This window comes from Mytilus galloprovincialis, chromosome 8 (genome assembly GCF_965363235.1).
Source record: "Mytilus galloprovincialis chromosome 8, xbMytGall1.hap1.1, whole genome shotgun sequence".
Lineage (NCBI taxonomy): Eukaryota > Metazoa > Mollusca > Bivalvia > Mytilida > Mytilidae > Mytilus > Mytilus galloprovincialis.
The window spans coordinates 88,872,224-88,888,919 of NC_134845.1; the positions used below are offsets into that span (position 1 = coordinate 88,872,224).

Sequence of the window (16,696 nt, forward strand, 5' to 3'; positions counted from 1 at the left end):
CTCTGTTCAATTTTCACAACTTTATGATCTGCAGAAATCTTCATACGGTAGTGAATGCGTAAGCAGTCGCCACAAAACGCTTCACTGCAATCCAGACACCAGTATGTTGTTTCATTTTGAATGCTTTCCGTTTTGCATAGATGGCACTCTTCTTTCGTAGATTTTGATTGGTCCATGTGTGCTGATATTGTAACATTTTTGGGTAATGCCGATGCCCACTCTGATGTTTCATCCTCTGGTTTGGTGGGCGTAACAACTGCTCTACATACAGGACATGGATAACTTGAGAGTTTATATCCTGTCCGACGTTCTGTTGATAAAATAAACTCACCAATACATACTTCACAAAAACTGTGAGAACATGGTAAACTTTTAGGAGATTTAAGTTTCTCTAAACATATCGAACAAGTTAAAATATCAAATTCATTTTCACCTGTTGCAGTCGTTGCCATGTCTAACACAGGTAAATAACTTCCTTGTTTTGAATAACCTTAATTCCCCTTAAAATGTATCACTGTAGGTATAGTGTCAAGCTCATACAGTCTTTTTATCGAGGTAATTGCAGGGTGTTTTTGCTTCAATTCCCTGTACTTAAGACAGTCATCCACATCTGATGATGGGCCAAGTAGCTGGACAACCATGTCTAGTGTTGTTTTCTTTCTACATGATGCTGAAGCATAAAACAAGTATGTATTTAGTATATTAAAAGAGTTTTCACCCTCGTTTGCTCTCGCTTGCATTTTTAGATTATTTTTTTCTTCAATTCCTTCAAACTTAAATATTTTTTTTTTAAATAGCTACATTGAAAACTTATTTTTTGTTCCAAAAATATCTGATACTGCATACAGTCATGACAGTGATTTATTTAAAACTGTAATAAAAATAATCTTTAAAAACTTCATTTAAACATTTGATTTATGACATTTCTGAAATTTCATTTCACATATTTTACATGCTCTATTAAACTTGTAATAATATATACTTATCATTTTAATACTCACCAATTTCTGGTTTGGAAACTTCAGACGCGAATAGTTTCCTCTTGCATGTGAGTGGTTTCATTGCACTGTTAGCTGAAATCGAAAAGGAGTTGTGAACAGCAAATTAACAACAAAAAGAAGAAAAAACTTTGCCTCTTTAAATTCCACCAATATTCAGAATGAGAATCTGAAGTCAAAAGATTGTGTAAATACCTGGTAATTTGTTTGGTTTGCTGAACAGACTCTCATGGACATCAATTTTGCTACATGTAGGTTGTACAGTCCATCTTGAAACTGAAAAAAAAAACATGATCATCTGAATAATGTCAGTTTATTTTTTATTTTACTCCCTGCTAAAACATTTTAATAAATCTGTAGTTTGCATGAATCATTTTTGACATAACCGAAAGAAACATTTCATATTAGAATTACCTTTAATGTATGATTTGTACTTTTCCTTGTTTTCCTTGTCTTCCAGGTGTTTTCTCTCTTGGTCTATTGCTGGTACTTCTGGTGGTTCTGTTACGAGAACATGAGATGTTTATTTATTAATAAATGTATGGGACACCTACCATGAGATTGTAAGAAGTACAGATTTCTCATCAAAACTATTCACTAGTTAACCAATAATTGAAAAGTGAATAAGATATTAAAGGTTCGTACTAAGATACTTTTTATACCTGAATTTGTGATCTATTAATGTTACAAACTTATATTACATTTATGTGGTTAGATATACCAAGAAAGACTTCATGGACAGAAAATAACCTGTACATTTGGCAAATAAATAATAAAAATAATATTGAAATACAACAAAATGAAATTTCACATTTTTCACAAATATTTTACTTTATTTTCCATACAATTTACCTTACCTTGCACATTGGGAATGTTCGAGATGTAATCTTCTGTGGACTCAGAGTTGTCATCTAGAATAACCAACATTAATGGGATTTAATAGTGCAAGTTCTCTTAAAACTATCATGGTAGAGTGAGAAAAAAAAATCAAAGATTATTAAACTGATGTAAATTTTAATACATGTATATTGTATAAATTCAGTATGAATGAGAACCTCATAAATTAATGTGTTATGGTGTGCATAATTAAAAAAATAGTATTAGTTATTTATAATTCTTGTCTTTTCAACTTACCTAAAAAAAAATTTTTTCGTTAGAAGTTCCTTAATTGTTAATACCAATCTTTATTGTTAATACCAATCTTAATTGTTAATACCAATTTTAATTGTTAATACCAATCTTAATTGTTAATACCAATCTTAATTGTTAATACCAATCTTTATTGTTAATACCAATCTTAATTGTTAATACCAATGCTTAATATGAGTTTACCTTGATTTGTCTCTTTCTCAGTTGTTTCCTCAAGATTATCATTTGTTTCATCCTGATCACTGATGCTATTTGTAGGATTGGTTGCATGTTTCATGACTGAAAAACAAAAATTCAAATGTATTTCAAAAAAAAAAATCATCCGTAAACATTTAAAAACAAAAGCATGAATGTTTTACATATTGGTTTCATTTTTCTTGATCTAGTTTTGTATTTTAAGAAATTTCTTTGCCTCCATTTTCAAAATTTTGTTTGTTTAACTCCAACCATAATTTCCATGGCTAATATCTCGAAAACAAGCACATAGATATTTTCTTGCTCTTTTGATTCCTTTACTAATGATCACCTATCAATAAAAAATAGTGTTTTGAAAAGCTAATTCTTTTGAAACTGAGTAGGGAAGTCCCTAAAGTCAGATTGACATGCATATATACATATGTATCATTCATTTCATTCAAATTACAACATACATGTATATATATACTATATATATTGTATAACATACCTGACTTCAGATTTGTTCTTTTGTAGATCAATTTTCCATCTTCCCTTGTTTTGACATGCAATAATGGAAGGACAAGTTCAGATGATGCAGCCTTGTCCACACTGGTTTGCCAAATGTCATCAATGATAGCTCGTTCTTTCTTCAAAGATGTTGATCTGAAGTTTGCAGTATCAGGACCTTGCATTCGGAATTCAGGCTCATCCACAGAGTCGTGAAAGACTAATTCAGTGCCATTGTAGTGCCACCATATGTTATATCCTGGAATCAAATAATCAGCAATGCGCTCAAGGTGTGACTGGAAAAGAGACGACTTGATTCCAAAAATCTCTTTAGGAAAGATAGTGTTTTCCCGCTTTGAAAGTAATTTTGATTGTTGGCTTATCACAGAGTTCTGTTTTGAGAAGGAGCAGATACGGTTGTCAGTTTGCTGGCAGTTAAATCTCAAAATGGTGTTGTCAACAATCCAACCAGGTTTTCGATTAGTTGTACCTTCCGCGAGACGTCTTAGTGATCCAAAAGTTCGTTCTTCCTGCTCGGCAAGGATAGATTTCGTATTGATAATTCTATAAATCTCCGGCAGATGCACAACCAAGCTATGGAAATGACTGCCATAAAATTTTCTTTGTGTCATCTTTACTGGAATTCCTATGATGGATTTAGACAATACAGCGAACAGGAAAGTTTGATTATACAACCTTAAAATTTGTCTGGGAGTTCTTCTTTCAACAGAGCTGTAAGCAATATTAATTATTTCTACTAGAGAATTAATAAGTTGTGAAATATCTGACGATATTTTTCCATCCAATTGTAAATTTTCTATGAACTTTGAAAGTTTTATGGCATAAAGACGCGCATCTGATCCTTTAATTTGGTTTTTGTCTCCGATGGTGTTGTTACAAAATTTTTCCAAATCCAGTTTTGTAGACTTAAGTTTAACATGATGTGGCAATTCTTGAATTATGTTTTGGACTACATTTGAAATGTCATGTAGTGGCTCGCACGGGAGTACCTCGTAACAGCTGACGTTACTCTCTGTCAGGGATTTTTCTGGATAATGTAGGAGGAGGGCAGGTGGGCGAGATATTCCATGCAGCAAATCTGACATTTCTTCCTGAAGACTTGCTTTTGTCTTAAGCCTAAAAGTATCAATACCTCTACATTCGAGTTCTTCAGTTAATTCGTCTTTACTTAAATTTTGGAATGGGTTGATATTTCCTTGTTTTATTTTGACCAGACTTTCCTCTTTCAAAAATACTGCCCTGCGGTCTTCCAAATCAGAGGGTGTTCGCTTAAAACAGCATTCCAAATTAATGTGATTTTTACTATGTACACCGCATAAGCATGAATAATTTCCCCCTCTCTGCTGACCAGCCTCAAATTGTCGTGCTGGTCCATCTCCGCTGAAAAATCTCAATTGAAAAGTGTATGGTATTCCATCAAATATTACTCCGTTCCTCAGTTCCTCTAGATCTTCTGTTCTGGTAGGTGTATATGATACTTGTTCTGTGTCCTTAGAGCCTGCAAAAAAAAAAAAAAAAATTACAAACATTTTCTATTTGCAACTTGTATACATGGAATAGAAATTCTGTTACTACAATTTTTCAAATTTTTCAAATCACTAAGTCATGTAAGTCAACATAAAACTTGCAAAACTTCAACATGTCTAACCAAAATTTAATAGACTTTAACAGTGCTTCCTTAAGGATTTTAGGTACATGTACATGTACAAAATGTATGTGCTAAAAAAATGTCCAAAAAAACCCATAGTTGAGGAAGGGTAGGAGGGGTCCTGATTCAGAAATCTCGAGCTTAAAAACACGAATTCCCGGACTTAGAAATCCCGAATTCCCGAGGTCCTGAAATTCGAAAAAAGGATTCCCAGATCCCGAAAGGTTCAATCCCGAAATCCTGAGCTTAAAAACACCCAATCCCGGAGTCCCGATAAAGGTTCTATCCCCCCTCATAGTTGTTCATATTACCAGCACATTGATTTGAGTTTGGTCAGCAAATTGAGGGATATTTAGAAGTCAGGTTGCTATAAGGATGTACTTCACTGGTAATGTTGAAATATTATGATTATGTTTAAATCTCTTAATGCTGTTAGCAAAAAGTTTAAATTATTTGGTATACATGTATGGAGAGATTTAAAGATGTACATGAATATTGGATTGGTTTCAGTTATTTGATCACGACCTCATTTATACATTTAAGTTCATCTGACCAAAAGTCTTACTTTATACAAAAAAAGACCCTTCATTTATTTCTGCTTTTTATATCATTAATTACAAATATACATTTATATACACCAAAAGTCTACAACATTTTTTTATTTTAAAGTTTGGTTATTTTGAAACCGTAACGAAAAACAATATAGTAGAAGCTTAAAAACATCGTCAGATATTTCAGTGTGTGAACTTATGTTAAAATGTTGCATACACCTTTTGTTGAACTTTTGTTACAATGTTGCATACAGCTTTTGTTATAATTCATGTAATTATTGTTAATATCTTCATTTATTTTTTAATCATGTTGATGTACATGTATATAATATCATTTTGTCCATCCTGCAACAGAAAATGAGACCAAACAATGCTACGTATACATGTATATTCAAGTGGCAGATTTTGTTTTTTGAAATGTTTATATCAAGTGACGAAAGTTCCCTGTAATGTTATTTCTTTATGAGCAATAGGATTACTATACTTAGTATGTGTGTAACTTGCAAGGACCTTGACCTCATGTTGACCACAGTTTTTATACCGGGGCATTATATTTTCTGGTCTGTGCGTCTGTTCGTTCATTCGTTTGTCTGTCCCGCGTCATGTTAAATTTTTTGGTCAAGGAAGTTTTTGATGAAGCTGATGTCCAATCAACTTGAAACTTAGTTCACATGTTCCTTATAATATGATCTTTCTAATTTTAAAGCTACATTAGACTTTTGACCCCAATTTCACGGTCCACTGAAGATGGAAAATGGAAGTTTTAGTTTCAGGTTTTACTTTTAGGTCATGATAGTTTTTGATGAAGTTGAAGTCCAATCAACTTGAAACTTAGTACACATCCCTATGGTATATATGATCTTTTTAATTTTAATGCCAAATTAGATTTTTTACCCAATTTCACAGTCCATTGGACATGGAAAATAATAGTACAAGTGGGCACCCGTGTACTAAGTTGGGACAAATTCTTGTTAATATTTGACCTCAACCTCATTTTATGGATCAGTGAACATGGTTCAGTTTTGGTGTTCAAGATACTAAAAGCAAAAGGCCTTCTATATTTGGTGTATGTAAAATTGTAAGGTATACCTGTCAAACTGGCAGATGTCAATTAACCTTGACCTCATTTGTATGTTTCAGTGGTTAAATTAAAGTTTTTGAATTATGGTCTTTTTCTCTAATACTTGTATATATATGCAATTGGTGAACTATATTTGGTGTTTGGAAATATTTTAGGACGAACATGTCAGACTTGCAGGATTAATTTGACCTTGACCTCATATTCATGGTTCATTGCTCAGTGTGAAGTTTTTGAGATTTACTAGTAATCTATTGTTCTTAATTATATATATACATATATAAACTATAAGCAATAGGTCAACTATATTTGTTGTATGGAATGATTTTAATGTGAATATGTCTGGCAGGTATCACCTGACCTTCACCTAGAATTAATGGTTCATTGGATTTGGTCAATGTTAAGTTTTCATGGATGAGATTGTTTCTTTAATTTGTAGGACAACTATATTTAATGTACAGACTGATTGTAAGGTGTACATGACTGTCTGGCATTGTCTGGTTCATCTGACCTTTACCTTATTTTCATGGTTCATTGGTCATGTTGGTGATAATCAAAATAGGTTGACTATATATTTGGTGTTCTGAATGATTGTAAGGTGCAAATGTATTTCTTGTTTGGTTGATCTCACCTTGTCCTAGGATCATATTAAGTTTATGTAATTCTTGTAGTAATGCTTTTGAATTTAAATAAAGGACTATCATGATCAGCATAAATCAGTGGTTGTTAAAGTAAGCGAGAGATTTCAGTGAGTGCACTCTTATTTAATGATAAAGAGATTGCATTGTCGGAACCAAACATGGAATTATTTTTTTTAAATTTGTATTTTACTGAGAGGTTGATGCTTCACAGTTGATAGTTTCAGACTGATTTAAATTTAAACTTTTTGACATTATAGATTTTTAACCTTTGTAGAATGTCATGAAATTATACAGTATTATTTATTTTCAAGATCATGAAATATCATCTAAAAAGGGTTATTGTATTTTACTGCAAAATAAAGCCCTTTTTTGTTAACAAGTGCATTAGTAGCCAATACCTGACTGTCCAAAAATGCACAGGTTTGGTCTCTCTACAATAGCTTGAACATCTACAGGCTTCTTCTTCGGATAGGTTTCCTTAAATTCTTCATTGGTCAGAAAGTTTGCATGGTCATAGAGAAAGCTGACCATAAAGCTTATATATGTATGGTTCAGGATATCTGAATGGTCATGCCATAGTTTAAGGTGAATCTGTCTCTCCATGGTCATTAATTGGTTAATTTCTGAAGTGTTGTCTGTTTCAGTGGACTTTGTTGATGAAATTTGTTTTAACCTATTATTGACGGCCTCCTTTGATAATGATTTGTAGTGCTCGTCACTCTTGGATATTAAGACGCCAGATTTTGTAAGCCTTTGAATTTCTTTCAGTATTATATCTTTAAGGGGAATTTTCCGGCCATATACTTGAATTGATGTTTCTTGAATATTACCTGAAGAATCAATGGTGTTCTTTCGGATTTCCTTAGGGGCAATTTTTAGTCCAATGTCGTAAATTTTTGATTCCAATTTGTGCTGTATAATAGATTTGAGTTTCTTAGCTGTTCTTTTATTTGGAATAGCAAGTTTTTCCCTGAAGACTAGCTTTTTTGATCTCCTAATTCTTTGAAGATGGTCCCTTCCACTTATCCTTAAATGTGGATTAAATTGGTTGACGTCAATATCGTTGTCCTGTGCAAATTGCTTAAGGATTTGCCCCCCATTGCCAGCAAGCTTTCCGTTTAACGTGACGTTGTACTTGATAGCCATTCGGGTCCAATTCATGATGGTAGATTTACAATTTTTTTACTTCCTCAAGAAATTCTTGTCGATTAAAATTATAGTTGGTGTATTTGCCTATGTGTGTCTTTCGCTTTTTACCTGAGGCAAGTTTGGTCTGTAGGTCATCAGCTTGTCTTTCAGCTTGGTCGGTTGTAACATAACAGGTTTGAAGTCGCTCCCTTTCATACTGTAGAAAAGACTTCCCACTGGCAAGCAAATTTTGAATGTCACCATCATTTTCAGTCATTGATTCCGCTATTTGTTGTGTTGTCTCTCGAATCGATGTCATAATTTTGTTGTTTTTTTCAACAGCCGATTCTCTAGGTGACATGTTCATGACATCTGCCAACGTTTTCTTAAAATTAATGTTAAATTGGGTTTCAATAATTGGTTCTAAAACTTTAATAACATTTTGAACTGGTTTTTTTTCCAATTGATGAAGACGGTGACACAATAATCTCATTGATGTTGTTTACAAGGTCTTTACATGGCTGTACTAATGATGAAGCATGAGAATATGACTTGTGCAGAGATGATATGCTGCCATGGGTGGTCAAACAGGTGGAACAATCTTGCAATTTGTGGCTTTGCTTTTCATTTTCTGGAAGTTTAAGCCAATTGAATAGAGAGAAGTTATCAGTGAACCTCATTTTTTCACCAGCTTTGCCATTATGCACAAAATATTTGCTGTTTGTTACATAATTTTGAAGTTTAGGGAGCTGGTTTTTGAATATGTCATATGATGGTATCTGTAGATTTCTGTATTTTGTCATAAAAAATATTGTAGTTTTCATGTCTCTGCTGAATTGATATACTATTTATATACTTTGCTTTTACAAAATTTGATGTAGTTTTGGAATTATCATAATTATTAAAAAAATCTATTGCTGCACTGTCTTTTGTTGATCTGGCCAAAATAACCTTTGAAAAGTTGCAGTAGTTCATGTTTCTAAGTTTGTCATTGATGAAAATAAAATGTAGAAGAGTGAAATACACATTAAATGTTATTGTGGTACATTAGGACATAATTTAACCAAATTTGACTCCTGTAATCAGTATGGCTGCTGTGTCCTTGAATGATCCCTAATTAGTGCAGAGGCCCCTTCCTACACAGAAAAATATATATCCCCAAAAATGGCAAAAGATGCAGGGAAAACGGGTGAAAAAAATATACTTAATCATTTAAAAATACAAGTGAAATTTACAGTGGGAAAGCCACAGATCAGTTCTGCGCCTCCTTCCATATGACGTAACGGCCAAAAAATCAAGGGCGACAATCGCGATTTTTACATAGACGGCGACAGTATCGCGCCATCTCGGTAATTAGTTTACGTCGTGTACGTGTGATTTTTCAAGAAATTTACTATTAAAGACAATTAAACTTGTGTCATTTCATCATTAATTAGTTATATAGGTAAGTTTTACAGGTGACTATGCTATATTTTCTTCTTAGGAGATTTTATTTTACAAGAAACAAACATCTGAAACTGGCAAGACACGTTGCTATTTTTGAAGATAAAAATATGGCGGGTGTTTTCCGCTTCTGAAAATAACTGACACATTCGCATCCTATTGGCTATTTAAATATAAAATGACCAAAAATAGTATCTATGATGATAGGAGTCCCTAAATATTTGCATAAATACCCATCACTCCTTGTAAAATTGTAATTGAGGCTGCGAAAAGGAAGCATATAAACTCTGAGCATATAAATCGACGCCATTTTTCAACAGATTAAGGTTTCTGAGCTTACGAAATCCTACTATTATTACTTTTAATGGTTAGTAGAAAGATATCAACGTTATCCATAACATAATTCATTGATCAGATCGGGTTATGGCTATATGTTTGCCTCTTTTAGGATGCTGAAATCCATTAAATTCCCCCAGACCACACGAAATAAACGCCCCTCTTTCAGCCCGAGACTTCAATAATTTTGATTAAAACTTGAATTTTGGCATGTCAATGTTAGCTTTATAATTTTAATTAAATTATTACGGTTGTGTTAAGCATTTGTGCTGATTTGTTTGGTTGTCTCGAATAGTATAAAGGTTAATTAAATGGTTTTATATTATTATTTTTGAACCCAAAAAAGTGTGTGACAAAAACAAAAACAAACAAAATAAAATTATAGGAAAAATATAACAACTACATAAGTATAGTTTAATTTTATCCTAAACCTCTATCCATCATTTCTTACAGATAGTACAGGGTGAGGGTTCACAAAATAGGGAACCAGGGGTGGATACAGCCATTTTGAAAAGGGGTTCCCTACCCAGGATAAAGGGGGGTTCCGACTAAATGTCCCCTTTCAAATGCATTGATTGTCCATAAAAAGGGGAGATTCCAATCCCGGAACCCTATCCCTGGATATGCCACTGGGAACTATGGCTAAAAGTATAAAAAAAAATTGGAGAACTATGACTAAAGGAACAAAGAATAGAGAAAATTGACTGAAATAAGGAATAGAGCAAATGACATGCTAGTCAAAATAATATGACGTCTGACAAGGCTATTTTATTTTTTTATCTAGGACGCCTTCCTACGCATCCCAGAAAAAAATTATAAAACATCCTAGCCAGACGTCATAATATTATTTGAACTATTGATGTGCTAATTTATATATTGAGAAAAGAGAAATGATGGACAAAAAGTATAAAAAAAAATAGAGACAAATGAGCGTAAAGAATAAATAATAAAGTAATGGAAAACACCCCATCCAGACCCTTGTTTATCTGAACAACAGAACTATTATTTTTGCTGAATAGTGCATATAGGCATTTCCCATTTGAATGGTTTTACAGTAGTAATTTTAGGGCCCTTTTTAGCTTGTTGTTCGGTGTGAGCCAAGGCTCCGTGTTGAAGGCCGTACATTGACCTATATTGGTTTACTTTTATAATTTGTTATTTGGATGGAGAGTTGTCTCATTGGCACTAACACCACATCTTCCTATATCTATGTAAAATATCTTTTAAAGATTTCAGGTATATGAAATATTAACCAGTAGGACAGTATAAATTCTGTCCCTCCTTCCATGCAAAAAAAAAAAAAAAATTATGTGATTTATTGTTGAATTTTATTGCCACATTCAGTATTGGCTAGGTGTTGTGGCCAGGTTTTATTGGTGGTGGATACATTTAATATCTATTACTGGTATGAAGAATTTAAGATATAAATGATTGAATGAAAAGTTACCTTTTAAATAACAGATACATGTAAGATAATTTAATGTTGCATATTAAGTAATACTTTATTTACACATTATTTAATATACCTATTAAAAAGATTGATATGTTATTATGTTGATGGATTTAAGATATTGAAGTAAATGAATAAATAAATAGAAAATTTGTGTTGCTGTATATGATTATTAACTTTTCTTGATGGAGGGCAGGACTTTTTCGGGACGTTTGGATTGGGTGTTTTTAAGCTCAGGATTTTCTTTCGTGATTTTATTTTAAAATTTGGGACCTCAGAAGATCATGTTTTTAGCCCAGGATTTTGGGATCAGGACCCCTGCAACATCCCCACCTCCTTCTTTGACATATAATATAAAGTCAGTAAAAATATATCAATTATTTACATCAAAAGTCTAAAATAATTTCTTTATTTTTGTTGAATCATATAAACCTCCTTTTGATTATTTAAGATTAAAATAAGAAAGATTTCAATTTAAATGAAATGATAACACACATCTGAAAACAATCATAGTATATACATTATGAGATTTTCTCATGTTTAAAGGCTTTCATGTAGCAAAAAAATGCCCATATATCCACTCCAAATGAGTATTTTGGGATAGTTGTCTCATTGGCAATTATTCACATCTGATTAGTTTTCCATTAGTAAAATTCAAATAAAAAGCATTCAATTCTAATTTAAATGTGAACCTTCTCATTCTTGGACCACATAGAAATTTGTAGACAATTAAAATATATTATAATTTCATATAACAACTGTAGAAAAGTTCGAAATTATTTTCATTTGATAATATCATCTGCATATATTATATACTTTCAGATAACAATAGGAATAAGAAGAGCAGGATTTCTATTTTGAGGATTTACATGTATGGGACAGAGGACTATTTGACTTGATTTTACTTTTAACTTGGACTTTTTAACAATAATACTCTTAAATTATTTAAAATATTTTATACGTATGTTTCATTTTAACATTATTTTTATGACTGTATTTATTTATCATTTAATAAACGTTTATTTCTAAACATTTTTATATTTTTAAATATACAATGTGAAACACTCAACCATTTTATATTGATAACGTGGGGTAAATGTACATGAGACAATAATGCTGTTGCAATACAATAAAACTTATTGTCATTGAAAAACCTGAGATTCATAGATGCAAAGCTAGCATATTCATAGGGGTCCCTTTTGTGGTTGATTAAATAGGGAATCACTGGAGCGGGCCCCTCTTAAGTCAGTCAGCAGCCCCCTAGAAAAAGTTCTGGATCCGTCACTGATATCAGGCATATACATGTATGTACTGTAGTATTTGAGACATAAAAAAAATCAAAGATATAAAAAGTAAACTTGATGGTCTTTAATGATTGATTATAGGTGTGAAGGACTGAAATAGAAAGGTTTTAAAATCGTTCAGTTCTCCTAGACATAGTGAGGTATCCTTGAGGTCTCTCAAATGGCCTATCATGACGACTTTTCACTGTTTTTTTGAAGTGTGGTAACCCCTGCACCTAAATAAATCATTTTCAGTAGTCTCTCTTTTTTTCATACTTTTTTGATGAAAAGTCTAAACTAATATTCAAATTAGAAAAAAGAAAACTGAGCAACTTGAACCCACAACATACAATTGATATCAGGTGTTCTGGAAGAGTAAGTAGATCCTGCTCCTTGTGTAGTATTAGGAATGAGATGTCCTGGTGCTCTTTTCCTATATGTTATCACATGATTTTGCAAATTATTGCAATTGTGTGCTTTTTAAGAATGGAGAAAAATGTGTGAAAAAGTATTATATTGCATAAAAATCAGCACACAGATATAGGAATGGTATGATTCTGATTAGACTATAGATCCTGTGTCCAAGCTTTGTTTTCTTGTAGATTGGTGTAAAATAAAAATGTGGGTCAAGCATTAATATCAATGCAACAAAACAGGATCCCCAAAATCAGAGTGAGACTTTCATATGCAAATTTCAAAGTAGACCTTAGAAGTGATACAGCATTTTGTTAATGCTTTAAATGGTCATATAGCTCTGACATGTATTAAGAATTGGATGTACTAGGCATTGTGCATTCCTATTGAATGTTAATCTCAAGTTCTCAAGAGTTAAACATGCCCCACGGCCCAGACACACTCAAACATGAATGGTTAGTGTACACCATGTTGCTTGATATGCATGATAAGGACAGGACAGACATCAAGTTATAAACATGTGTGAGTGTCAACTTCCAACTTGCTTAGTTTTTTTGTCGAGCCTGCAACTTTTGTTGCAGAAAGCTCGACATAGGGATAGTGATCCGGCGGTGAAAATTATAGATGCATCAGATTAATATTTGTTGATTGGTACTTTTTTTAATTGACAAGTTGATTTCAGATTAATATTTACTGAATCAAAGAATGACTAACCATTACCCTACAAAAAATGGCTTAAAACAAATACTAACTGAGTGCTTACACTTTGCACATGCGTAGGATTTTTATCCAGACAATAACTTTTGACTTACCCCTTCAGCTGAAATTTTTGAAAAGTTGGGGGAAAAAAGGGGGGTTCTTCCAGACAACTGAAGTCATTTATATGGACAAATTCGTTCATAGATTAACCTAGTTTCAATGTACTATATACATCTGTTACACACTGCAGCATAATTAAATAACTACAGAAAATGTAATACTGCGAGGAGTTTGAGCAGTCTGAGCAACATGAAAAACATCAACAAATGACGGTGTAAAGCCTTCAACCCATCATCATTATTAAGTAAAATATATTTAAAATCCTGGAAACATCATCACCCTTTATTGTCTCAATCAGTTTCGTGGTTAAAAACTGTAAAATATGACATAATTTGCTTAATTTTGCGCCGAAATAACTCCAAAAACGTTAGAAAAGTGTTGAATTTTGACCTCCGGTTAAAGTATTTATTATGTAAACAAGACTCAGAGGGCCTGCTTCATTTGCTCTGGTTCGGGCTATGCCCGCTTAGCCCGGTCACGTGACCGGGTCAAAGCCGGCTTGAGAGCAAAACGAGTGTAAACGGCTTATATCGGCTTATTCAAAATGGAGATTGCCGCAGCAGCAAGTGCGATAGACTTTTTAATTTTTGATGAAGAGGACGAAGATGATGACATAATTATGTTGGAGATGATACAAATCCAAGCAGTGTACATAGTTATATATATATTGACCACAGGCACTTAGTTCTAATCATGGGAACGGCTACTGGATAAACAATTGCTTGTGAAATTAAATCAAGACATCTAATATCAAAAACATCATATAATTTTTAAGTGCATATTAACATTTTTATATATCCAATTACCTCACCGTAATAGTAGTCTCAGATAGGTTTAACAATTTTTCTTCAGGTTGAGTTTAATATTCCCTCAGTTATCAATTATTAACTGTTCCTTTAATTAATGATTTCATTTTTTGCTCACTTTTTTCTGGTACATGTATAAACTGCTTAAATTATACAGAAGACTGTTGTTCATCAATTTATGAAAGTAATAATCATTTGATTATTTCAGGAATTAGGGTTGGAGTGGGGAGGGGGGATTTACATGTAAAATGTTATTTTTCAGTGGCTTCACATTATTTTGTGTTGTGTTGTTCATCATATCTTTTATCATTCTTATGCAAGCTTTTTTGCTTTCAGCTCATACCATGTTGGAATCATGTTCAAAATCAGAAGTATAAAGCCACCAGGTCATTACTGTTTCATCATATGCATGAAATATTTTCCACTGGACATTTGAAAATACATGTATAGTACAATTGATACATTACAAACTTTTAATTGTTGAATTTGTAACCTGTTACTTAATTTCTCTTTTCTTATCTTTTCAGGAACAGAGAAGATAGGATAAAGTCTCTTCAATATTTTGAATATACTGTTCCAAACTATTTGCCAGATTCATTTAAACAGTTTTTCAAAGTCAATCATGAAACCATTGAATTACTCTGTCAGACTTTGGGTCAATACCCAGCATTACTGCCTCGAGCTATTCCTGGGGGCAGATCTGAAATTCCTCTTCAGAAGAAGGTTTTAATGACTATGAGGTATTTAGTTTCCCAAGAAACAATTAAAGAATTGAGTGATCGATTTGGAGTGACAGAACATAGTTTTATTCGTTGTAAAAGACAAGTTATTGAGACAATATGTGATAATCTGCTTTCAAAATTTATTGTATGGCCACAAAATAATGATTTTCAGCACATATCACAGAGATTTGATGATATGGGAACACGCAATTTTCCAGGCATTTTAGGAGCAATTGATGGTAGCCATATTCAAATTGAAGCACCATCACATAATCCAAAATCTTACTTCAACAGAAAGCAGTTTCACTCAGTGGTGCTGCAAGGTGTTTGCACAGAAGATTTGAAATTAATTGACATAAATGTAGGCTGGCCTGGACGTGTCCATGACGCCAAAGTATTTAGAAATTCAGGTTTATATGAAAATGGATTCCAGAAATGTGGCAATGGTCGCTATCATCTATTGGGAGATGCAGCATATCCTTTAAAAGAATGGCTCTTAACTCCATACAGAGACAATGGACATTTATCACAACAGCAAACTCGTTTTAATGTTGCATTGTCATCAAAACGCCAGGTAATTGAGAGATGTTTTGGCATGCTCAAAGGAAGATTTAGAAGACTAAAATACATTAACATGAAATCCATGAGAGAAATATGCCAGACAATCATTGCATGCTGCATTTTGCACAACATATGCATTATTGAACATGACATTATTGAGGAAATCTTAAATGATGTAGTTGTTCCAGCTCAAAATTTTGTACCTGGTATCGCTGGATTATTTGAGAATGATGCTCAAGGCCAATTGAAAAGACTGAACATTACAAACAGAGTGTAAATCGCCTAACATGGACTATGTGATGAATTTAGAAATGATCATCTTCCTTTAATAAAAATCATAAAATATATATTAGTATGTCTACACAAAATTATGCCAGTCTAACCTAAATGGTGGTCTAGATTAAAAGCCATAAAGTTTTTTTTAATTATTTGTCAAAAGTATTGTTTATATCCGTTTATTCATATTGTGTCATAGATCAAACTTGTTCATTCAGTGTTTTGGGAATAAGTTATTTTGATCGAGTTACACCATTTCAATTGATATGTTATTATTTATAAAAAAGAAGATGTGGTATGATTGCCAATGAGACAACTTTCAACAAGAGACCAAATGACACAGAAATTAACAAATAATACAAATTAACAACAATTGTCTTTCAAGTTGTAATGTTACACCTCTGTGTCAGGTTAGGGTGAAGGTTGGTGCCTGTTATAATGTTAAAACTTGCTGCATTTTCATACACATCATGTACTTAGTCAGGAGCCTGTTGTTCAGTGGTTGTTGTTTGTTGGTGGGGTTTAAAGTGTTTCTGGGTTTTTTTTATAGATTATACCATAGGTTTTCCTGTTTGAAATGTTTTACAATAGTCATTTTGGCTTGCTGTACTTGTGAGACAAGTTGAAGGCCATTCTTTGACCTATATGTGTATTCCTTTTACACATTGTGACTTGGACGGTTATTTGT

At 32.7% G+C, this 16,696-nt stretch overlaps 2 long non-coding RNA genes across 2 annotated transcripts; both read left to right on the forward strand.

Moving 5' to 3' along the window:
• Nucleotides 1-562: 562 nt before the first annotated feature.
• LOC143042785 (uncharacterized) lies at nt 563-5,136 on the forward strand. The gene is made up of 3 exons (XR_012968126.1): nt 563-686; nt 1,459-1,635; nt 2,859-5,136. It is a non-coding gene; the product is annotated as an uncharacterized LOC143042785 (long non-coding RNA).
• A 4,500-nt stretch (nt 5,137-9,636) lies between these two features.
• Nucleotides 9,637-12,157, forward strand: LOC143042786 (uncharacterized). The gene is made up of 2 exons (XR_012968127.1): nt 9,637-9,708; nt 11,950-12,157. It is a non-coding gene; the product is annotated as an uncharacterized LOC143042786 (long non-coding RNA).
• Nucleotides 12,158-16,696: the final 4,539 nt, after the last annotated feature.